At 41.0% G+C, this 24,608-nt stretch overlaps 1 long non-coding RNA gene across 1 annotated transcript in view; it reads left to right on the forward strand.

Annotated features, from left to right (window-relative positions):
- Window positions 1-24,608, forward strand: part of LOC131520134 (uncharacterized) — a 31,825-nt gene that overhangs the window by 2,755 nt on the left and 4,462 nt on the right. Inside the window, exons 3-4 of the long non-coding RNA XR_009265940.1 lie at window positions 2,754-2,880; window positions 22,351-23,030. This is a non-coding gene — a long non-coding RNA (uncharacterized LOC131520134). The remainder of the gene's footprint in view (window positions 1-2,753; window positions 2,881-22,350; window positions 23,031-24,608) is intronic.

Consider the following 24,608-nt stretch of genomic DNA (forward strand, 5'->3'; position numbering starts at 1 on the left):
GATGATAGGCACAGGCAGAGTCCTGGAGGTTGGGAGGGGATGGGTCAGAGGAATCTAGGGAGGGGGTATAAGGATCAACCAGATGGTAAAAATTTGACAAGTGGAGGACCAGTCAAGGTAGATCTGTGCTGCCTAGGCTATGTCCAAGGCCATTTCTCTTCTCGATCACTTGTTAGCTGGGCCAGTGACTCAAGTTGTGAGTCTGTTTCCACTGTAACATGAGGATGCTGATGCTTGCCTCACAGGGTAGATGTGAGCGGTCAAGTGTGGTAACATGGGGACACACCCTGCCGAGGGCTTGACACAGAAGGTGTTAGTAAATACTTCTGGGAGTAGGAGTTGATCATCAAACTCTTTTCCTTCTAGGGGTTGGGGCAATGTGAGAGCTCAGGATTCCTGAAGTGTCGCAGAGCTAATAATGGAAGGGAAAGGGTGGAGAAATCCTTCAGGAAGAAGTATAAGGAAGGCCTATGGGACAAATTTCTCCTTTACTAGAGCTCAGAGTTAGCAATGGGAACTTTAGGATGGGCAATGTGGAGGATTCTGGGGCTGAGAAGACCCCATTACATTTCATGCCATAGAAATGGGACAGGCTGGCTAGGGACAGTTGCAAGAAGTAAGATGTTGCAAGTTTATATGTTTTATATTTGTGAGCATAGAAAAATAGGCTATGCATAGTTACTATAATTTTAAACAAATATTAGTTTATTAAAGTAATCAATGTCAAAATCTAATTTTCTTATGCTTTTTAAGTTTGAATTACAATTTTTATTATTCTATTTTGAATCTAAATAAATTTGAAAATCTTACTTATTGCTTTTCTTTAATTGCAGCCTATAGATTTTGTTTGATTATTTATAATATAGTAAAACAAAGACAACGATCTTCACTTTTGGGAGCACTTTTTTAAAAAAAAATTTTTTTTTTAACATTTATTTATTTTTGAGACAGGGAGAGACAGCATGAACAGGGGAGGGTCAGAGAGAGAGGGAGACACAGAATCCGAAACAGGCTCCAGGCTCTGAGCTGTCAGCACAGAGCCCCACGCGGGGCTCGAACTCACGGACCGTGAGATCATGACCTGAGCCGAAGTCGGACGCCCAACCGACTGAGCCACCCAGGCGCCCCATGGGAGCACGTTTTTATTGTGGTAAAGTACACATAACAAAATTCACCATCTTAACCATTAAGTATACAGTTCAGTGGTATTAAATACATTTACATTGTTGTGCAACTATTACCATCTATTATCATCTTTATAACCTTTTTCATCTTTTAAAACTGTAACTCTATATCCATTAAACAAAAGCTCTCCATTCTCCCTTACTCCCAACCCTTGGCAACCACCATTCTACTTTTTGTCTTTATAATTTTGTCTATTCTAAGTACCTCATGTAAGTGGAATCATACAGTATTTGTCTTTTTGTGACCATATGACTTTCAGTATATTTTTCTTTTATTACCTATGCCTTTGATGTCATATCTAAGAAATCATTGCCAAACCAGTGTTGTGAAGCTTTCTTCCTGTGTTTTCTTCGAAGATTTTTATTGTTTTAGGTCTTACATGTAGGTCCTTGATCCATTTTGAGTTAACAGGTGAGGGTCTAACTTTGTTCTTTTGCATGTGGACATCCAGTTTTCCCTGCACCATTTGTAGAAAAGACTGTTCTCTCCCCATTGAATGGTCTTGGCACCCTTGTCAAAATCATTTGAAAAAAAAAAAAAACGTATGTACAAAGGTTTATTTCTGAGCTGTCTATTCTGTTCCATTGGTCTATGTTTGTCTTTATGCCAATACCACACTGTTTTGATTACTTTAGCTTTGTAGTAAGTTTTGAAATCAGCAAGTGTGAGTTCTCCAGTTTGTTCTTTTTCAAGATTGTTTTTGCTATTTGGGTCTCGAGATTTCATATATATTTTAGTGTGGGTTTTCCTATTTCTGCAAAAAATATCATTGGGATTTTGATAGGGATTCCATTGAATCTATAGATCACCTTGTGTAATATTGATATTTTAACAATATTAAGTCATCCAATCCACAAACATGGAATGTGTTTTCATTTATTTATGTCTTTAATTTCTTTCAGCAATGTTTTGTAGTTTTTATTGTACAAGTCTTTTACCTCCTTGGTTAAGTTAATTCCTTAATATTTTATTCTTTTTGAAGCTATTGTAAATTAAATAGGTTTTGTAACTTGGTTTTTTAGATTGGTCATCATTTGTGCATAGAAATGCAAGTGGTTTTTGTGTGTTGACTTTGTATCCTGCTACTTTACTGAGTTCATTAGTTTTAACAACTTTGTGTGTATGTAATTTTTAGGGTTGTCTACATATAAGATCATGTCATCTGCAAACAAAGATGATTTTACTTATTTTTTCCAATTTGGATACTGTTTATTTCTTTTTCTTGCCTAATTGCTCTGGCTAAAACTTCCAGTACTGTGTGGAATATAAGTGGTGAAAGTGGGCATTCTTTAGGTAATTTCTTATTGTAGAGGACAAACTTTGAGTCACCATTGAGTATGGTATTTTTGTGGGCTTTTCATATATGGACTTTATTACATTGAGGTAGTTCCTTTCTATTCTTTTTTTTGGGGGGGGGTATTTTTATCATGAAAGTGTATTGATTTTTGTCAAATGTTTCTTCTGTATTAATTGAGATGATCATGTGTCTTTTTTCCCTCTTCATTCTGTTGATGTGTGGCATATTACATTGATTGATTTTCATATGTTGAATCAACTTTGCATTCTAGGAATAAATCTCACCTAGAAGATTATGGTGTATCTGAAGATTAAGATTGGTGTATGGTGTGTCTGAAGATTAAGAAGATTAAGGTATATACACCTTATGGTGTATCACCTAGAAGATTATGGTGTATGGTAAGATTATATCATGGTGTATAATCCTTTTTGTTAAAGTTTATTTATTCATTTATTTTGAGAGAGAGAGAGAAAGAGAAAGACAGAGGGAAGGAGAGAGAGAATCCCAATCAGGCTCTCTGCTGTCAGTGCAGACCCTTACATGGGGTTTGACCTCATAAACTGTGAGATCATGACCTGAGCCTAAATCAAGAGTTGGATGTTCAGTCAACTGAGCCACCCAGGTGCCCTTATAATCCTTTTAATATACTGAATTTTATTTGCTAGCATTTTGTTGAGATTTTTTTTTTTTTTGCATCAGTGTTCATAAGGGATATTGGTCTGTAGTTATCTTTTCTTGTAATGTCTTTGGCTTTGGTGTCTGGGTAATATTGGCCTCATAGAATGAGTTAAGAAGTGTTTCCTCATTAGGGCACCTGGCTGGCTCAGTCAGTAGAGCATGTGACTCTGGATCTTGGAGTTGTGAGTTCCAGCCCTACGTTGGGTGTAGAGATAACACACAAAATAAATCTTAAAAAAATAAAATCTTAAAAAAAAAAAAAGTCCCTCCTCTTAAATTAAAAAACAAATTGAGAAGGATTGGTATTAATTCTTCTTTAAATGTTTGGTAAAATTAATCAGTGAAGTCACCAGGTTCAGGGCTTTTCTTTATTGGGAGATTTTTTTTTAAGATTTTATTTTCAAGCAATCTCTACACCGAATGTGGGGCTTGAACTCACAACCCCAAGATCAAGAGTTGCACACTCTACCAACTAAGCCAGCCTGGTACCCTGTTGGGAGATTTTTGACTACAGATTCAATCTTCTTACTAGTTATAGGTCTATTCAGATATTCTAGTTTTGGATATGTCTTGTGTTTCTAAGAATTTGTTCCTTTCATCTAGGTAATCCAACTTGTTAGTGTACAATTGTTCATAGTACTCTCTTTTTTTTTTAATTTAAAAAAAATTTTTTTTTAACATTTATTTATTTTTGAGACAGAGAGAGACAGAGCATGAATGGGGGAGGGTCAGAGAGAGGGAGACACAGAATCGGAAACAGGCTCCAGGCTCTGAGCTTTCAGCACAGAGCCTGACGCGGGGCTCGAACCCACGGACCGTGAGATCATGACCTGAGCCGAAGTCGGCCGCTTAACTGACTGAGCCACCCAGGCGCCCCTTAATTTTATTTTTTTAACGTTTATTTATTTTTGAGACAGAGAGACAGACCATGAACGGGGGAGGGGCAGAGAGACAGGGAGACACAGAATCGGAAGCAGGCTCCAGGCTCTGAGCCATCAGCCCAGAGCCCGACTCGGGGCTCAAACTCACGGACTGTGAGATCGTGACCTGAGCTGAAGTTGGACGCTTAACCGACTGAGCCACCCAGGCGCCCCCATAGTACTCTCTTATAAGCCTTTTTCCCCTTGTCAAATAGGTAGTAATGCTCCACTTTCATTTCTGATTTTAGTAGTTGAGTGTTCTTTTTCTTGTAGTCCATCTAACTAATGTTTGTCAATTTTGTCAGTCTTTTTGAAAAAAACAAGTTTTGGTTTCATTGATTTTCTCTATTGTTTTTCTATTTCCTATTTAGTTTATCTCTGCTCTAATCTTTGTTATTTCCTCCCTTTTGCTAGCTTTGGGTTTAGTTTGTTCTTTTTTTTTTTTTTTAAGTTTATTTACTTATTTTGAGAGAAAGAAAGAGACAGAACAGGGGAGGGGCAGAGAGAGAATCTCAAGTAGGTTCCACGCTGTCAGCACAAACCATGAGATCATGATCTGAGCCGAAATCAAGAGTTGGACGCTTAACTGACTGAGCCATCCAGGTGCCCCTTTTCCCCTTTTTCTAGTTAGTTAAGTTGTAAAGCTGGGTTGTTGATTTCAGATTTTTCTTATTTTCTTATTTTAAAAAATTTTAAATGTTTTATTTTATTTTTTGAGAGACAGAGTGTGAGCAAGGGAGGGGCAGAGAGAGAGGGAGACAGAATCTGAAGTAGGTTCAAAGCTCTGAGCTGTCAGCACAGAGCCCAATGTGGGGCTCGAACTTGCAAATGCAAGATCATGACCTGAGCCAAAGTCGGATGCGCAACTGACTGAGCCACTCAGGCACCCCATCTTATTTTCTTTTTAACGTGAGGATTTACAGCTATTAATTTACCCCATAGTACCACATTCATTGCACCCCCAAGTTTTGGTATGAACCTTTTGGCTAGAACCACCATCTTCTGGTAATTTGCCAGAATGACCAAAACAAAGAGAAAGAGGAGGCACTTGCTATACATTCTCTAGGCATTTTAGAAAACAGAGTTGTTCCTTTGGCCACAAGCATGTGAATCTACAAGAAAGGTGATATTGTAGACATCAAGGGAACGGGTACTATTCAAAAGGGAATGCCCCACGGATGTTACCATGGCAAACTGGAAGAGTCTACAGTGTTGCCCAGCATGCTGTTGGCATTGTTGTAAACAAACATGCTAAGGGTGTGATTCTTGCCAGGAGAATTTTAATCTACGTGTTGAGCTTAAATATTAAGCACTCTAAGAGCTGAGATAGCTTCCTGAAGCATGTGAAGGAAAATGATTAGAAAAGGAAGGAAGTCAAAGAGAAACGTACTTGGGTTCAACTGAAGTACCAGCCTGCTCCACCCAGAGAAGCACACTTAGCTGCTGGAACCCATTACCTATGAATTCATGGCATGATATATATGTATATGTACATATATATATATGTACATATACATATATATATGTATATATATATCATCTAGACTCTAAAAATGTTTCTCTTAATTGAGTAGAAGTGTGATATTCCCTCTCCTAAAGAAAAATTTAAATCAACACACACACACACACACACACACACACACCAAAAACCAAAGTTTTGGTATGTTGTGTTTTTTTTTGAAGTTTACTTGTTTACTGAGAGAGAGAGAGAGAGAGAGAGAGAGAGAATGAGCAGGGGAGGGTCAGAGAGAGGGAGAGGGAGAGAGGGAGAGAATCCCAAGCAGGCTCTGCACTGTCAGCACAAAGCCTGATGTGGAGTCGTGAACCATGGGATCATGACCTGAGCCAAAACTAAGAGTCAGACACTTAACCAACTGAGCCACCCAGCCTCCCCTGTTGTGTTTTTATTTGCATTTGTGTCTAAGTATTTTCTAATTGCACTTGTGATTTCTTTTTTGATCTATTTGTTGTTTAATAGTGTATTGCTTAATTTCCATAATTTTGTGAATTTTTCAGTTTTCCTTTTGTTATTAATTTCTAACTTCATCTCATTATAGTCAGAAAAGATAATTTGTATGATATCTACTTTTTAAAATCTATTGAGACTGGGGCACCTGGGTGACTCAGTTCGTTGAGCATCTGACTTCAGCTCAGGTCATGATCTCACAGTCTGTGAGTTTGAGCCCCACGTCAGGCTCTGTGCTGACAGCTCAGAGCCTGGAGCCTGCTTCGGATTCTGGGTATTCCTCTTTCTCTGCCCCTCCCCCACCTACACTCTGTCTCTGTCTCTGTCTCTCTCAAAAATAAATAAACATTAAAAAATTTTTAAAAAATCTATTGAGACTTAATGCGTAACCTAATATATGGTCTATCCTGGAGAATGCTCCATGTACACTTGAGAAGAATGTGTATGCTTGTTATTGGGTAGGGTGTTCTATACATGTCTGTTAGTTCTAGTTGGTGTATTGTGTTGTGTAAATTTCTGCTTCCTTACTCTCTGGTTGTTCTACCCATTACTGTGAGTGGGATTTTGAAGTCTCCAACTATCATTGTAGAATGGTCTATTTCTCCCTTCAGTTCTGTCAGTTTTTGCTTCTTATATTTTGATCATCTGTCATTAGGTGTATAAATGTTTATAATTGTCATATCTTCTTGAAATATTGAACTTTTTATTAATATATATTAACCTTTGTCTTTTGTAACCTTTTTTTTTGGCTAAAAGTCTGTTTTGTCTGATGTTAGCATAGCCATTCTTGTTCTCTTTTGGTTACTTATTTGCATGAAATATCTTTTTCCATTCTTTCACTTTCAATCTGTTTGTGTGTTTGGATCTCAAGTGATTCTGTTATAGACAACATTGAGTAGGATCATGTATTTTCAGCCATTCTGCCAATCTCTGTCTTTTCATTGGAGACTTTAATCCATTTACTTTTAAAGTAATTACTCATAAGGAGGGGTTTCTTTTGTCATTGCCCTATATGCTTTCTATATGCCTTATAGCTTTTTTGTACCTTATTTCCTGAATTTTTCTTTTTTTGTGCTTAGTTGATTAAAAAAAAATTTTTTTTAACGTTCATTTATTTCCAAGACAGAGAGACAGACAGAGCACAGTGGGGAGAGGAGCAGAGAGAGAGGGAGACACAGAATCAGAAGCAGGCTCCGGGCTCTGAGCTGTCAGCAAAGAGCCTGATGCAGGGCTTGAACCCACAAACCACAAGATCATGACCTGAGCCAAAGTTGGATGCTTAACCAACTGAGCCACCCGTGCGCCCATATGCTTAGTTGATTTTTATACAGTGAAATATTTAGTGAAATGATGAAATACTGTGGTGAAATGAAGCTTGTATTTAACATCCTAAAGTTATAACACTTTGGTTTGAACTTATACCATTTTAAATAGCATACAAAAACTCTACTCCTTTACAGCTCATCTCCGTCCCCTTTCAGTTGTTGTTGTCACTTTTTATACATTGTGTACCCCGAAACATAAACTAATTTTTATTTTAAGTTTATTTATTTATTTTGGGGCTCGGACTCATGAGCCATGAGATCATGATCTGAGCCAAAGTCAGATGCTTAACCGACTAAGCCACCCAGGTGCCCCTAAACTAGTAATTTTTTTAACTGCATTAGTTTCTTATATTATGAAGAAAACAATATTTATTTATTTATTTATTTATTTATTTATGTTTTCATTTATTTTTGAGACAGAGACAGAGCATGAGCAGGGGAGGGGCAGAGAGAGAGGGAGACACAGAATCTGAAGCAGGCTCCAGGCTCTGAGATGTCAGCACAGAGCCTGATGCGGGGCTCAAACTCATGGACTGTGAGATCATGACCTGAGCTGAAGTCAGATGCTTAACCGACTGAGCCACCCAGGTGCCCCTAGAAAACAATATTTAAAGTCACAAACCTGAAGTTTAAGTAATACTAGCCTTTCCACTAATAGTTGCTTTTTTCTTTAAATGTATTGATCTCTTAAATTAAAACGAAAAGTGAAGCTATAGACCACTCTTATAATACTAACTTTTATAATTGCCCATGTATTTACCCTTATTGAGATCTTCATTTCTCTACACAGCTTTGAGTTTCTGTCTAGTGTCCTTTCATTTCACCTTGCCGGACTCCCTGTCTTTCAGGGCAGGTCTAGTGGTCATGAAGCCCCTCAGCTTTTGTTTACATAGGAATGTCTTAATTTCTCTCTTACTTTTGAAGGATAGTTTTGTTGGATATAGTATTCTTTGTTGATTTTTTTTTTCTTTTAGTACTTTGAAGGTATTGGCCCATTGCCTTCTGGCCTCCAAAGTTTCTGATGAGAAATCTGCTGATAATTTCATTGAGCACCCCCTTTATGGGATGATTTGCTTCTCTCTCACTGCTTTCAAGATTCTTTTTGTTTTTGCTTTTTAAAAGTTTCCAGCCATTATTTCCTTAAATATTCTTTCTTCCCCTTTCTCTCTCCCCCTTGGCCTTCTGGACCCCTTTGATGCATATGTTGATCCTCTTGTTGTTGTCCTACAAGACATCATTTTTTCCCCCTATTCCTCAGACCTGATAATTTCTATTGCTTTATCTTCAAGTTCATGGATTCTTTTTTCTGCCTACTAAGATCTGCCTTTGAATCCCTCTAGTGACATTTTCATTTCAGTTATTGTACTTTTCAGCTCCAGAATTTCTTCATGGTTTCTTTTCAAGTTTTCTATCTCTTTGTTGAAATTTCCATTTTATTCAACACTATGTTTTCTTGACTTTCTCCACAGCTTCCATTAGTTCTTTGAGCATTTTATCTTCCATTAGGTCTTTTTCAGAGATATTTTCTGTTGATCAATTTTTTTGGAATGGGCTATACTTTGCTGTGTCTTTATATGTCTTGTGATTTTTTTTTGGTTGAACATTGGATATATGAATCTAATAATGTGGTTAACTCTGGAAATCAGATTCTCTCCTTTCCTCAGGGTCTTTTTTTTTTTTTTTTATTGTTGTTAGCTTTCTCTGCACTGAGTATCAGCCTGAGATATAAACTTAAAGTTTTCTCAGATCTTTTCTGAGCCTTTCCCTGGGCATACATTGTCACTTTCCAGTTTTCCCCAAATATGCAGTTGTTTTTAAATGTGCTAGTTGTTAGTGTCTGGCTCCTGAAAGGGGAAAAAAGTGAAAAATTAAGGCAGGAAGGGCACTAGCCTTTTAAGTCCCCTTGACAAAATTTCATCCACAGAGGGAGCACCTTGCAACAACTGGGGGAGTTGCACAAACAGAGCCTCCTGCCTCTTTATCTGCACCTCTCTGACCAGAAGCAGCAGTTAGCTATCAGAGCATAGATTGCTGATATTTATAAGATGGTGTCTTTTTTGCCTGGCCCAGCTCCCCCAAGCTGTGTGCAACCTGCTCCAAGAACATGTGCACAGCTGCCTGTCATGTGGCTGGGGACAGGGAATGGATAGTTGCTACTGTGATGGTAGCTGAAATTGACCAAAATTAACCATAATTTACCATCCAAGTCTTTCCCTGGAAGTTGAAGGCCTTCAACAGACTCCAAAACAGCTACATGAGACAGATTCTGCCAGTGCAGATGTTGTCTAGGAGAGGAGCCAGGTTTCTGGTGCTTCCTATGCTACCATCTCCCTAGAATCCCTCCAATAATCTTCACTTTTTTAACATTAACATTTGATTAACTTAAACTGAACAGTCTAAATTCCATGAACAATTTCACTTACAACGATAGCCCACTGAATGTTTTAAATATTTTAAATTACATATCTAAATCTCAAATATCTGGTTTTCTTTTTGAGTGCTTAGATGCATGACGGGATAAGCGTATTGACCCTACAAGAAAAAACTTCCTAAATACTTAAATGGTTTTTGTAAGTCTAATAAATGTTTAGGCATAGTGAATCATAAGTTCCCTCAAACATGCTAATTATGTTTATAGTAACGCCTTTTACATGCTTGAACTTAGAATCACTAATCGAAAATCAGTACACGTTTTTTTTTATTTCAGATTTTTATTATCACTTACAAATTGTATTTTCTCCTCTGATTCTTTCCATTTATTTGTTTGTTTGTTTTTTATTTATTTATTTTGAAGTATAATTGACATACAACATTATTAGGTATTTCAGGTGTACAACATAGGATTCAACCTTTGTATATATTATGGAATGATCACTTCAATAAATCTCCTTACCATCTGTTGCCATACAAAATTAATACAATATTATTCATTATATTTCTTATGTTTTACATCATGTCCCAATGACTTAGTTTAAAACTGAAAGTTTGTACTTCTTGGCCCCCTTCACCCATTTTGTTCTCCCCCCCAACCCTCTCCCCACTGGCCACCACCCATCTATTCTCTGTAACAATGAGTCTGGGTTTTGTTTTGTTCTGTTAGTTTTGTTTTTTAGATTCTACATATCAATTCCACGTTTTTAATAAAATAATGAGGCTAATCTTATAACACTACTATGTTAAATTCTTTTAAGCATTACCAAAGTTAAAAAAAATTTTTTTTTTATGTTTTTATTTATTTTTGAGACAGAGAGAGACAGAGCATGAGCAGGGGAGGGGCAGAGAAAGAGGGAGACATAGAATCGGAAGCAGGCTCCAGGCTCTGAGCTGTCAGCACAGAGCCTGATGCGGGGCTCGAACTCACAGACTGTGAGATCATGACCTGAGCTGAGGTTGGACGCACAACCGACTGAGCCACCCAGGTGCCCCAAGCATTACCAAAGCTTTAAATACAAAATATACATAGATTTTTCCCAATGATTCAAACTTATTTGAAACTTAGCATGAGTTTGATTTGCTGCATCACTTTTGATTTTTAAGAAAATTTTTTTTAATGTTTATTTTTGAGAGAGAGAGAGAGAGAGAGACAGAACATGAGTTAGGGAGGGGCAGAGAGAGAGGGAGACACAGAATCCAAAGCAGGCTCCAGGCTCTCAGCTGTCAGCACAGAGCCCGACGTGGGGTTCGAACTCTTGAGCTGTGAGATGGTGACCTGAGCCAAAGTCCACTCCCCAACCGACTGAGCCACCCAGGCGCCCCACTTTTGATTTGTATCAGTGAAGGTTTGTCCTGAGAAGAAAAACCACTATGGGTGACATGGAATAAGGAACTGGTGACGGATCTATGGATGTCTGTTACCTCTGCATCTGTGGTGGGCCTGAAATCATCACAGGTCAGTGGGGAAGAAATATTGGATGTGAAGTTGGGGAGGGCAAGGGCCAAGTGGAATCTGTATCTGTCCCTCACCACCCCAACCCTGATGGTCTGGGATGTCTGCACAGGGACCTGGTGTTGCATACATGGAGTTAGAACCTGAAGGAAGTTAGATGGAAGAGATCTGACAGGAGCTGGAGGCCCTGTGGGACTGGCTGCTACCCGTGCCCACAAAGTGAACCAGAAGAGTAGCAACGAGATACATAAGCTGCAGCAGTCCTAGCACTCCAAGCTGACCTTTACAGCATCATGGCTGCTGCTTCAATTCTGCCTTTCTGCCTTTCCGACCTCATGCACGGTTGTCTTGTGGCCAATTCTAACCTTGAGTCATCCAAAAAATATGGCTTCATCATAGCTAAGCTGACATAGCACAAAGCCACCTTGTTAGTTCCAAACCTTCTTGGAGTTCAAAGGACATCTCTCCACTTAAGGGAGCAGTTTTCCTATCTCCCGTGGATGATGTATGACCATGATCTGTGATTACTATCTCAAGATGGCTAAAGTTGTCTATTTGCCAGAGACTTGAGGTTAGGATGCCAGACCTAGGGCTTGCAAACGATCTAGGTGAGTCTTCTCGACTTAAATGTTTTCAACTCCATTTATAAATGTAATATTTTTGATTTTGTCTAAGCTCATACTCTTCGGATGGGCTTAGATTTGCTTCCTGTCTTCTGTATCCAAACTGCACCCTCACTAGAGTACATGGCAGTGTGGGATCCCCACTCAAGCTGCAGCTACTCTTGGTAATTCTTCCCTTTGGCCTAAGTAAATATTGATCCTTTCCTTATTCTTGTCTGAGTGGGTCACTACTATAGAGATGTTTGAATGACATCCCATCTGCACAACCTACAGGGCTGGGTTCATAACCTGGAAATCATACTAAGGACTTCAAGCACTGGGTTCAGTTCCTTCGGAGCCCCAGGAGTGACTCCAGGCAGGACATGGAGAGCAGAAGTGTGTGCACTATGTATATCCAGGACCAGGATCTTCATCGGGGTCACCTCTAGGGAAGGGACTGAAGTCAGCAAGAACCACACACAGACTTTGCATTAAAAAGAACAACAAGGTCCCCTGCAAGACACTGGGTGTGGGTAGAAGGGCTTTGTGGACCAACTGTATAACCAGGAGCTCAAGTTTTGGCTCAGTGCCTGGGGAACTGCTCTTGAGTCCTACTGAGCCGAGAAAAGATGCTTGTTGCCCCATCTGTCTGGGCTTTGAGTGCCACCTTGTGGTGGAATAGTGATTCTGATCTTCAGAGGGTCCCATGCCCTCACAGGAACCCAATCTTCTGGCCCCAAGGCCATTACTATTAAAACACAAGGGTGGAGGTGTCAGTCATTTGACATCTCCCCCAAAGCTTTTCTGTGTCTGCAGTGCAGGCTGGGTTCAGTGAGTCCTAGGGATTTGGGGAAGCCCCTAAGTGAAGTCAACTGATAAGAGGGGAGGGGCTTAGTTCCAAAGACTCCAGTCTGTAGTTGTTAAGGATTCTGTCTTTAATAAAATTCCAAAGAATGTGCCAGAGTATTATGTGATCTTAAAAGCCCCTGTACTTTCCAGCCTATTTTAGCCCAGGCTGCAGACCAGTGGCTCTTAGCTCTTTTGGGGTCAAGGGGGCTCCTCTGAGGATCTGAAGAAAGAGGTGGATCTTCCTTCAGAAAATGCACAAGCATACAATATTGTGAATAGAATTTCAGGGAGTTAGTGAACCCTTTGGGATCCAGGAATGCCTACGGTTTGTAAAACCTCTAGACGGCTGCCTCTGTTAGTATTTCAGAGGCTTTATGCCCTCAAATGATGTGCTGTCCTTCAGAGATTAACAATGTCCACGTAAGGACGAGACATCTGGAGACAGAGAAAGGACATGGTAAAATTTCTTCTCACAAGAGAAGTAACATCATTAGCTTCAAGATGTATAAGGAGCTGTCTTGTGTTGAGAAACAGATGTTCCTTTTGTGAAAATGTCTGAGAAAGACTAGTGACGGAAATAGATGATTTACATAATGAGGTAAAAGGCAAACCACTTTCTGGAAGGGTCTCCTAAGGCAATTCTTTTTTTTTTTTTTCCTTCTAATGTTTATTTAATTATTTTGAGAGGCTCCTGGGTGGCTCAGTCAGTTGTGTCCAACTTCGACTCAGGTCATTATCTCCCAGTTCAGGGTTCAAGTCCTGCGTCGGGCTCTGTGGTGACAGCCCAGGGCCAGGAGCCCACTTCAGATTCTGTGTCTCCCTCTCTCCCTGCTCTTCGCCTACTCTCTTCCTCTCTCTCTCAAAAAGAAATAAACATTAAAAAATTAATTATTTTGAGAGAGAGACAGAGAGAGAGACAGAGAGAGAGACACAGAGAGAGAGAGAGAGAGAGAGAGACCACGTAGGGGAGGGGCAGAGAGAAAGGGAGAGAGAGAATCCTAAGCAGGCTCCACACTGTCAGCACGGAGCCCCACTTGGGACTTGAACTCACGAACCATGAGATCGCGACCTGAGCCAACATCAAGAGGGGGATGCTTAACTGACTGAGCCACCCAGGTGCCCTGGAAAAGAGGATTTTAGAGTTGGCAGGAACTTCAGGCATCTGTTATTCTGATCCCTTTATTCTCAGACAAGCAACATGAGGACCAGAGATATAAAATGTCATTCATTCAAGCTTATTAATCACTTCCTGTGTGTCAGGAATTGGACTTTGCATGAGGAATAAAAGAGGAAAAACACTGAGGATAATCTACTGGGTTAGAGAGGTATATAGGTAAATGGCCATAATCCAATAAGATTAATCATTTTAATGGAGGCTATTCAAAAAGCAGAGGAAGCTTACCAAAACAACAACAACAACAACAACAACAACAACAACAACAAATCCAATACATCTGCTACAGTAAGATGACTTTACAGAGGAGGTAGCATTTGAATTTACAACTCGATGGATGAATGGAGGTTTGCTAGGTGGCCTAGCTGTGTTTGTTCCAAGCTTCAGCAATGGTATCCTGGTTGGTCAATGCAATATGGTGCCAGGCCAAGGGAGGAGGGAGGCCTAAAATCCAGCCTGCACTCCACTGAGAGGAAGAGACGTCTTTTTTTATTTTGCACAAAGGCACAGTATGGGCCTCCAGTTCTGCGATGCAGGCGAAGGCATAGAAATGTAGAAGAGCAGGAGTGTCTTGAGAACGATTAGTTCTGCGAAGCATTGGCTCAGCATTGCTAGTGTAAAAGTATAGAGTGAGAGGTGATGAGACCCGACAGGTAACGAGGGCTTTGTCCAGGACCATAGCTTGGAGTAGGACTGCTGGGAATGAGACCTGGGCGTCTTCCTTCCAGACCATTGACCTTTCTGCAGCACCAAATTGTCTCTGCTTAGACTGTGAGCTCTGGGCTGGATGCTGGTGAACACACAGTGAGGAAGACACACAGGCCTTGACTGCGGGGTTTGCAATCCAGGAAGAGGGCGAGATCTTCGAAGAATAGGAACAGTGAAATGTGATAAGGAGCAAACAGGAGAAGAAGGAGCACAGGACACAGACTCAGGACCCAGAAGCGCTTTGCCTCAGGCCACAGACCAGGCCCTGAGGAGGATTCAAGGTCAGGGCTGTCTGACTTCAAAGCCTTAAAAATGCCCACGCTCTTTAACTCAGCAACTCCAGTGCTAGGAATCTATCCTAAGGAAACAAATGAAGATGTGTTCAACGTATAAGGATGTTCTGTAAAAATTTTTTTATAACAACAAAACATTAACAAAAGGACAAAATCTAAATGTCCAACAATAAGAGATTGGGTAAGTGTATTGTATTAAAAACGATAGACTATCAGGGCCCCTGGGTGTCTCAGTCGGTTGAGTGTCCAACTCTTGATTTCAGCTCAGGTCATGATCCCAGGGTCATGGGATCAAGTGTCGCATTGGGCTCACACTGAGCATGGAGACTGCTTAGGATTCTCTCTTTCTCCCTTTCTACCCTTCTCCCCTCCTCATGTGCGCTCTTTCTCTGTAATTAACATATTAATAATAATAAGTAATAGAATATAAAATAGCTATTAAAATTATGTTTTAAAAACTATATTAATAAGGAAAACGGCTCAGTACTTTATTGAATGAAATGAGCAGATTTAGCTACATACTGCATGATATTGTTTTTATAAAGAGACTGAGGAATTTATACCTGGTAGGGCAGAGTAGTGATTAACTTAAAGAGATGTGATGATGGGTGACTTTTATTTTATATATATTTTGCTAACCTGAATCTTCCGAGTTTTTCCTAAAATGAATATGTCTCACTTATGCAACAACAACACATAAAGTTATAACAGAGTATTTTACAAAGAGTTTCGATCTCCTCCCTGGTAAGATGGGGGTATCTGTTAGGATTAGATACGATAAAGCATTTAACATTCAGCACAGGGCTTGGCATACAGTTAAGCGTCATTAAATGTTAACCACTACAGCATTTTTTTTTTTAATTTTTTTCAACGTTTTTTATTTATTTTTGGGACAGAGAGAGACAGAGCATGAATGGGGGAGGGTCAGAGAGAGAGGGAGACACAGAATCGGAAACAGGCTCCAAGCCATCAGCTCAGAGCCTGACGCGGGGCTCGAACTCACGGACTGCGAGATGGTGACCTGGCTGAAGTCGGACGCTTAACCGACTGCGCCACCCAGGCGCCCCTAACCACTACAGCATTAACTACCACTGCTACTCAAATTACTAGTCCTGTTATGGCAATAGAACTACCCCCACACCAAGACTATCACTACAACTACTGCTGCTGGTTCTGATTCAGGGCAGGACTTGAAAGGACTGGCTGGAGCTGTGATTTTGGTTTTCAGGACACAGTCCAAGTAAGAGGCTTTGCTTCAGTAGCAAATTTTGGATGCGAGGCAGAGTCAGAGACTAGAAAATGAAGTAGAGACTCAGTTCTCAGTCCAGCTCCCGGCCTTGGTGATGTCAAGTTCGTGCCAGAGTGCTGGGTTGGAGCTGCAGGTGTGCTAGGTGAAGGCCTGGGCGTGGGAGGAGGGGCTGCAGAGGCTGGGCGCTCCTTGGAGAGCCTCACTGAGCCTATGATTGTCATGAAAGCCCAGTCATGCTTGCCTTTGTCCGTACTGCTTGAACACACAGCAACTGAGAATCCTGCTCTCAGGTGAGTCCACCCGGTAGAGCTCTTGCCTACCAGAACAGATCCCCTTTGATACTTTGTACCACTTCCCCCCAAGCTGTTACCCAGCTAGGGGTTCTCTTTCCAAAGCCAGGCCTTATCCAATCTTAGCACTGCTTCCCAAGTCTGCAATGGTTGGTGGTGGTCTCTGGACCATGTTCCTCTTCCAAAATTGTCTCCCACTATGAAGTATCAGACTGCCCCACAGCATCTTAGCCTATGCCAGCTAAATCCAACCACTTCTGGCTATTTAATTGATTTGTTAGCAGTAGGATCCCTACAACTTAATGCCCCAATGATGATGATTATGCATTCTTTGTCTTTGATAGCATTTTCTTTCTTTTTTTCAATGTTTATTTATTTTTGAGATAGAGAGAGAGACAAAGTATGAGTGGGAGAGGGGCAGAGAGAGAGAGAGAGAGGGATACACAGAATCGGAAGCAGGATCCAGGCTCTGAGCTATCAGCACAGAGCCCCACGTGGGGCTCGAACCCACGAATCTTGAGATCATGATCTGAGCCGAAGTCGGATGCTTATCCAACTGAGCCACCCTGGTGCCACTTTGATAGCATTTTCTGAGAACACATGCAGTGTGGCAGGATGCAGAGGCATCTGAAAAGGGCTTGATTTTTTGTTTGTTTGTTTTAAAGAAGTTGACGCTTATTTTGAAGTGTAATGCATGTGCAATAAAACACATAACTATTAAGTGTGCAGTTTGATGAATCTTGACAATTACATACACACATATTATACCATTCTAATCAAGTTATGGAATATTTCCATTGCCCTGGGAAGTTCTTGTGTGCCCATTTCCAGCATGCCTCCCCCACCCCATGAAATACAACCATTGTTCTAATTTTTATCACCATAGATTAGTTTCGCTGTTTCTAGCTAGAATTTCATGTAAACAGAATTGTTATTTTTGTCTAACTCCTTTTTTTAAATATATATTTTTTAATTTTTTAATTTACTTTGAGACAGAGAGAGAGACAGCAAGTTAGCAGGGGAGGGGCAGAGAGAGAGAGGGAGAACGAGAATCCCAAGCAGGCTCCTCGCTCTCAGCACAGAGCCTGATGTGGGGGTCCAACTCACGAATAGTGAGTTCATGACCTGAGCTGAAACCACCAGTCGGACGCTTAATCAACTGAGCCACCCAGGCGCCCCTTTTCTTAACTTCTTTTGCCCAACATGACGTTTCTGAGATTCGTCCCATGTTGCTGCCTATACCCATTTCTTTTTGTTAAGTGTATTCTACCATGTGAGTATATGACAATTTGTTTATCCGTTCACTTGTTGGTGGAAATGTGGGTTGTTTTCAGTTTTTGGCTAATCGTGTCGAAGCTCCTGCGAACATTCCTGTCAAAGTGTTTGGGACACATGTTATTATTTTTCTTAAATAAATACTTAGGAGTGGAATTGCTTGGCCATAGGGTAGGTGTATAGTTAGCCTTCTAAGAGACTCCCAGAGAGTTTGCCAAAGTAGTTGTAACATTTCAGACTTGCACCAGTGATTTATGAGCTTTCCAGTTCTTCTATGCTAGGATTTGTGGTTGTCAGCCTTTACGATTTTAGCCAGGCTGTTTTATTAACCATGTGTTTTTATTTATTTTTAGCCATGTGTTTTTCATTTTTTTATTTTTTAACATTGATTGAGAGAGAAAGAGAGTGGGGGAGGGACAGACACAAACACACACACACACACACGCACAGAATCCGAAGCAGGCTCGTCTTTGAACTGTCAGCACAAAGCCTGATGTGGGCTTGAACCCACGAACTGTGAGACCATGACCTGAGCTGAAGTGGGATGCTTAATGGACTGAGACACCCATGGTGCCCCTAGCCATGTGTTTCATTAATGCAGCACTGCCCTTAGACAGAAGCAAGGCTGTCCAGGGTCCCCATCTCAGGGGGCCCTGTGCTTTGGATTGCCTTTCTCATGAATTTTAAGTCCCCCTCCTGTGCCTTGGACCAGTGAGCCTGGCAGTGCCATCTGGGGGGTGGGGGCGGGGATGCCTCCAGACTAGACCTGGTCCTGTATGGATCCCTGCCACCAGAACAGTGCTGATACACTGGTTTAGGGTGACTGTTGAATCGGATATGTTCAGGCCTCTGGGATATTAATATGGCTCACTGCCAACCCTTGGGGCTTGAGTCTTTTGTGTGGGCCTGTGGGTAGTCTCTCCTCTGTTCACATTACTACCATGGTGCTGCTTCCATTCTATAGTGCTCAAAAGGGCAGAGGCATGGGCAGGCATCCTACCCTAGGTCACCCCCCACCCCCCGTACTCCAAGGAAAGTCAACCCAACCCCTCTGTAGGCTCTGAACTATGGGGTCTTCTCTTGCCTGTGGCCAATATGGACATGTGTGCTTTTGGGTCAGTCTTTTTTTTTTTTTAACAGTTTTGAGATATAATTCACTATCATACAGTTCACCTATTTGAACTGTGCGAGTCAATGGTGTTTAGCATATTCCCAGAGTTGTGCAACCATCACTATAATTTTAGAGCATTTTTGTCACCCCCCCCCCCCCCAGAGAAACTGGGTGCCCATTAGCAGTCACTCCCTATTTTCCCCATCTCCCCAGCCCTAGGCAACCATTAATCTACTTTCTGTCTCTCTGGCTTTGCCTATTGTGGGTATTTCATACAAATGGAGTCATATGATATGTGGTCCTTTGTGACTGGCTTCTCTGATTCAGTGTAATGCTTCTGAGGTTTATCCATGTTGTACCATACCATATATTAGTACTCCATTCCTTTTCATTGCCAAACAATGTCCCATTGTATGACTATACCACATAAAATTAAAAAAAACAAGTTTTTTGAGATATATTAATATACCATACAATTCACTTATTTAGCATGTATAATTCAGTAGGTTTTACTACATTCACAGTGTATGCAACCATCACGGCAGTCAGTTTTAGAACATTTTCATTATTGCGCCCCCAAAAATGCCCACACTCCTTAGCCATCTCCCCTCATTTTCCCTCAAACCCTCCCAGCCCTAAGCCATAGCCAGTCTACTCCTGTTTCTATGGATTTGCTTACTCTTAATATTTCATATGCATGGAATCTTACAATATGTAGTCCTGTAACTGTAGTCCTCTTTGACTCAGCATCATGTTTTCTTGGTTTATTCATATTGTACTTCATTCTTTTATATTGCTAAGTAATATTCCATTGCCTGGCTAAACCACATTTTATTTACTTATGTATCAGTTGATGGACATTTAGATTGCTTCATCTTTTGGGCTGTTATGAGTAATGCTGTTATCAACATTCGTGTCCAGTTGTACAACTTTTTTGTGCATGGACATATGTTTTTATTTCTCTTGGGTGTAGACCTAGAGGCAGGATTATTGGGTCATGTGGTAATTTTATGTTTAACCTTTTTAAGAGCTGTTAGACTGTTTTCCAGAGTAACTGCATTTTACATTCTCACTAGCAGTACACATGAACACTAGTTAGTATCTGCCTTTTTATTAAAAAAAATTTTTTTTTAACGTTTATTTATTTTTCAGACAGAGAGAGACACAGCATGAACGGGGGAGGGGCAGAGAGAGAGGGAGACACTGAATCTGAAACAGGCTCCAGGCTCTGAGCCGTCAGCACAGAGCCCGACGCGGGGCTCGAACTCACGGACCGCGAGATCGTGACCTGAGCAAAGTCAGACGCTTAACCGACTGAGCCACCCAGGCGCCCCAGTATCTGCGTTTTTATTTTTATTTTTTTATTTTTATTTAAAAAAATTTTTTTTTAACGTTTATTTTTATTTTTGAGACAGAGAGAGACAGAGCATGAACGGGGGAGGGGCAGAGAGAGAGGGAGACATAGAATCTGAAACAGGCTCCAGGCTCTGAGCGGTCAGCACAGAGCCCGACGCGGGGCTCGAACTCACGGACCGTGAGATCATGACCTGAGCCGAAGTCGGACGCTTAACCGACTGAGCCACCCAGGCGCCCCAGTATCTGCCTTTTTAAAAAACGTTTCATTTAAGTAATCTCTACACCCCACATGGGGCTTGAACCCACAACCCTGAGATTAAAAGTCACACGTTCTTCTGACAGAGCCAGCCACGTACCCCTATTACCTGTCTTTTTTAAATTATAGCCATTCTAGCCGGTGGTATCTCACTGTGGTTTTTTTTTTTTTTTTTTTTAATTTTTTTTTAAATTTTTTTTTCAACGTTTTTTATTTATTTTTGGGACAGAGAGAGACAAAGCATGAACGGGGGAGGGGCAGAGAGAGAGGGAGACACAGAATCGGAAACAGGCTCCAGGCTCCGAGCCATTAGCCCAGAGCCTGACGCGGGGCTCGAACTCACGGACCGCGAGATCGTGACCTGGCTGAAGTCGGAGGCTTAACCGACTGCGCCACCCAGGCGCCCCTTTTTTTTTTTTTTTTTAATGTTTATGTATTTTTTAGAAACAGAGAGACTGAGCAGGGGAGGGGCAGAGAGAGGGAGACACAGAATCCGAAGCAGGCTCCAGGCTCTGAGCTGTCAGCACAGAGCCCGACATGGGGCTTAGACTCACAGACCACGAGATCATCACCTGAACTGAAGTTGGATGCCCAACCGACTGAGCCACCCAGGTGCCCCTCCTTTACCCATTTTTGAACTGGGTTGTTTGCTTTTTTTTTTTTTTTAATTGTGTCATAGGAATCCTTCATGTATTCTAAATACATAAAGATGTATGATAAAGATGTATCAGATGTATGATTTTCAAATGTACGCTCCCATTCTGTACGTCGTCTTTTCACTTTCTTGATGGTGTCTTTTGAAGCACAAAGTTTTTAATCTGTTTTTATTTTTTTAAAGTTTTTAATTTTGTTGAAGTCCAGTTTATGCTTTTTTCTTTTGTTACTTGTGGTTTTATTGTCATGTCTAAAAAAACCATTGCCTAATCGAAAGGGTTAAAATAGATTATACCCATATTCCTTCTCAGAGTTTTATAGTTTTATCTCTTGCATTTAGGTATTTTATCCAGTTTGAGTTAATTTAAAAAATATTTTTTAACATTTATTTATTTTTGAGAGACAGAGAGAGACAGAGCACGAGCAGGGGAGGGGCAGAGAGGGAGACACAGAATCCGAAGCAGGCTCCGGCTCTGAGTGGTCAGAGCCTGCCCAATGCGGGGCTGAGGTCACATACCGTGAGATCATGACCTGAGCTGAAGTTGGAGGCTCAGCTGACTGAGCCACCCAGACGCCCCACCCACTTTGAGTTAATTTTTATACACAGAGTGAGATGGGGTCAAACTCCATTCTTTTGCATGTAGATATCCAGGTGTCCCAGCACCATTTGTTGAAAAGACTATTTTTTTCCCATTTGAATTATTTTGGGACCCATGTCTGTCCTGGGTTAGTCTTAGACTATGCTTGACGAGGGATGGACAGTTCTCATGTGATTGGTTCCTTGGGGCATCACGCCGTAGTTTAGGAGTGAGCTAAGGATTTAAAAACATTTTTTAAATGTTTATTTATTTATTTTGAGAAAGAGAGGCAGAGAGAGAGGGAGAGAGAGAATCCCAAGCAGGCCCTGCATTGTCAGCGCAGAGCCCGATGTGGGTCTTGAACCCATGAACCATGAGATCATGACCTGAGCCGAAACCAAGAGTTGGATGCTTAACTGACTGAGCCACCCAGGCTCTTCAGTCAGCTAAGGATTTGAAGGAGCTTGCTGATTTGGGGGCTCTCCTCTTGTTCCTTCTTTTCTGAGATTGCCTTCAATTTCCAGCTCAACTGACTGTGCCAAAGTCAGACTCACTAACAAGAGTGCCAATTTCTCTTGAGCTCTATCCACCCACCTCCCCCATGCACATCATAAAAACCTCCAAAGTCAGATAAATATGGAACTCAGTATGTTTTCCTTTTTAAAGAAATTTTTTAAATGTTTACCTTTTTTTTTGAGACAGAGACAGAGCGTGAGTGGGAGAGGAGCAGAGAGAGAGAGGGAGACACAGAATCTGAAACAGTCTCCAGGCTCTGAGCTGTCAGCACAGAGCCTGACGTGGGGCTCGAACTCAGACTGCAAGATCATGACCTGAGCCGAAGTCGGATGCTCAACCGACAGAGCCACCCAGGTGCCCCTGTTTTCCTTTTTTTTAAGCACTAAATCTCTTTCAGTTTCTACCCTTTTGGTCACTCTCTGACGTCTTCAAACAACTGTTTTTTATATTTTGTTATAAACACATATACAGTAGTCCTCCCTTATCAGTTGGGGATGTCTGAGAACACAGTGCTGAACCTATATATATACTACGTTTTTCTCTATACATACATACCTATAATAAAGTTTAGTTTATAAATTAAGCACAGTAAGAGATTAATAGCAATCACTAATAGTAAAATAGAACAATTATAACAATCTACTGTAATAAAAGATGTGAACATGGTCTCTTTATTTCTTTCTCGCTCTCTCCCATCCCCGCTCACAACACAAAATGTGTTGTGATGATGTGAGATGATGAAATGCCTCCAGGATGTGATGAAGTGACGTGAATGGCATAAGCACTGCAATGTAGCGTTAGGCTACCTTCTGAGCATACATCAAAAAAGGATCATCTATTTTCGGACTGTGGTTGACCACAGGTAATGAAACCACAGAGACTGAAACTGTGGATAAGGGAGGGACTACTGTATATATATATTCCAATACAAGCTTCTCTGACATTATCAGAACAGTTTGATCTTTAATCTCGTTGTCAGATTTCAGCTAGTCTGTGTAGAAGAGTATTGAAGGACCTGTGGTTTTCTGGGCTAGGAAGTTCAAGATTTTGGCAGAGCCTAAATCTTAAAGGGAAATCAGCTCATTCACTCATCCTTCTAACACTCAGTAGGTTCACTAAAGCATGTGTTAGATATTAGGCGTTATGCTAGTAGGAGGAAATGTCTGACACCTGATTCCTATCTTCAAGTTTACGGCCTAGTGAACAGACATTGGTGTAGTGTTTAACAGTTTACACAGCACACATTCTGTCACATTTAATATCACTACAACTCTGTTATTCCCCCCCCCCCCACAGATATGGAAACTCTTTGACCACAACCTCCAATTCTTACTAAATCCCTCCCACTATGCCTGGTCTGCACTCAGGACCCCCAAGGTACTGTCTCTCCACTTGATTTTCAGCCATTAGCTCCTTCCACTTTGACTTCCCTGTCCATCTGAGATCCTACAGGCTACCACTATTTCTGTCGCTCTTTTGTTGATATTATAAAATCCTCTGTCTCTCTGACCTTTAATCACATCTGTGTGGGATACACCCCAATCCTGGATGGACTTCTGTATGCATATAACTGGGTCTCTCTGAGTACCCCCGGGCAGTCTCACATGTCAGCATAGATTGGTACTTCAACTTTATGGTCACCAACTGTACCCTCAACACTGCCTGGTGATACTGCTCCGTCCTTGTAACTAACATGCCCTTCCCCTCCAGGCAATGGCTACTCACACTCCCTCCATTCAACCTTCCAAGCCCTATCTCATCCTCCTGTTGTCAACAGCTGACCATCTTTACCAAAAAACTAAACACCACCAAATTTACAAACACACACACATTTACACATATCCTCATTCCCTGTCCTCCTCTACACTGGACAAAGTTCCCTCCTCCTATCAATTCCTCCACATGCACTCTGAACCCCACTTCTTGCAGCCTGGTCAGAAATCTTATGATATTGATTATTCCCTCCCTCTTGATATTTCAACCTCTTCTCCACACTAACTCCTTCTCCAAAACTTGTAAATATGCCCAAATTTTTCCTCATCCTAAAAAAATACCCTCCACTCAATGTTGTTAATATATCAGTACTCCCCAGCTTGATCTGTAGACTCAACACAATCTCAACCGGAATCCCAGCAAGTTATTTTGTGTATATTGACAAACCAATCTAAAGTTTAGAAAGACCCAGAAGAGCCAACTCTGGATTGGAGAAGGATAAAGTCAAAAGACTGACACTACCGGTTTCAAGACTTACCACAAAGCTTCAGTACTCAAGACAGTATGAGATGGTGAAAGAATAAACAGAAAGATAAATGGAACAGAATAGAAAGCCAAAAGTAGACCCACACAAATAGAATCAACTGATCTTTGGCAAAGGAACAAAGGCAATCAATGGAGAAAAGATAGTCTTTTCAACAAATGTAACAATAGACATGCAAAAAAA

Source organism: Neofelis nebulosa, chromosome 8, assembly GCF_028018385.1.
Source record: "Neofelis nebulosa isolate mNeoNeb1 chromosome 8, mNeoNeb1.pri, whole genome shotgun sequence".
Taxonomy (NCBI): domain Eukaryota; kingdom Metazoa; phylum Chordata; class Mammalia; order Carnivora; family Felidae; genus Neofelis; species Neofelis nebulosa.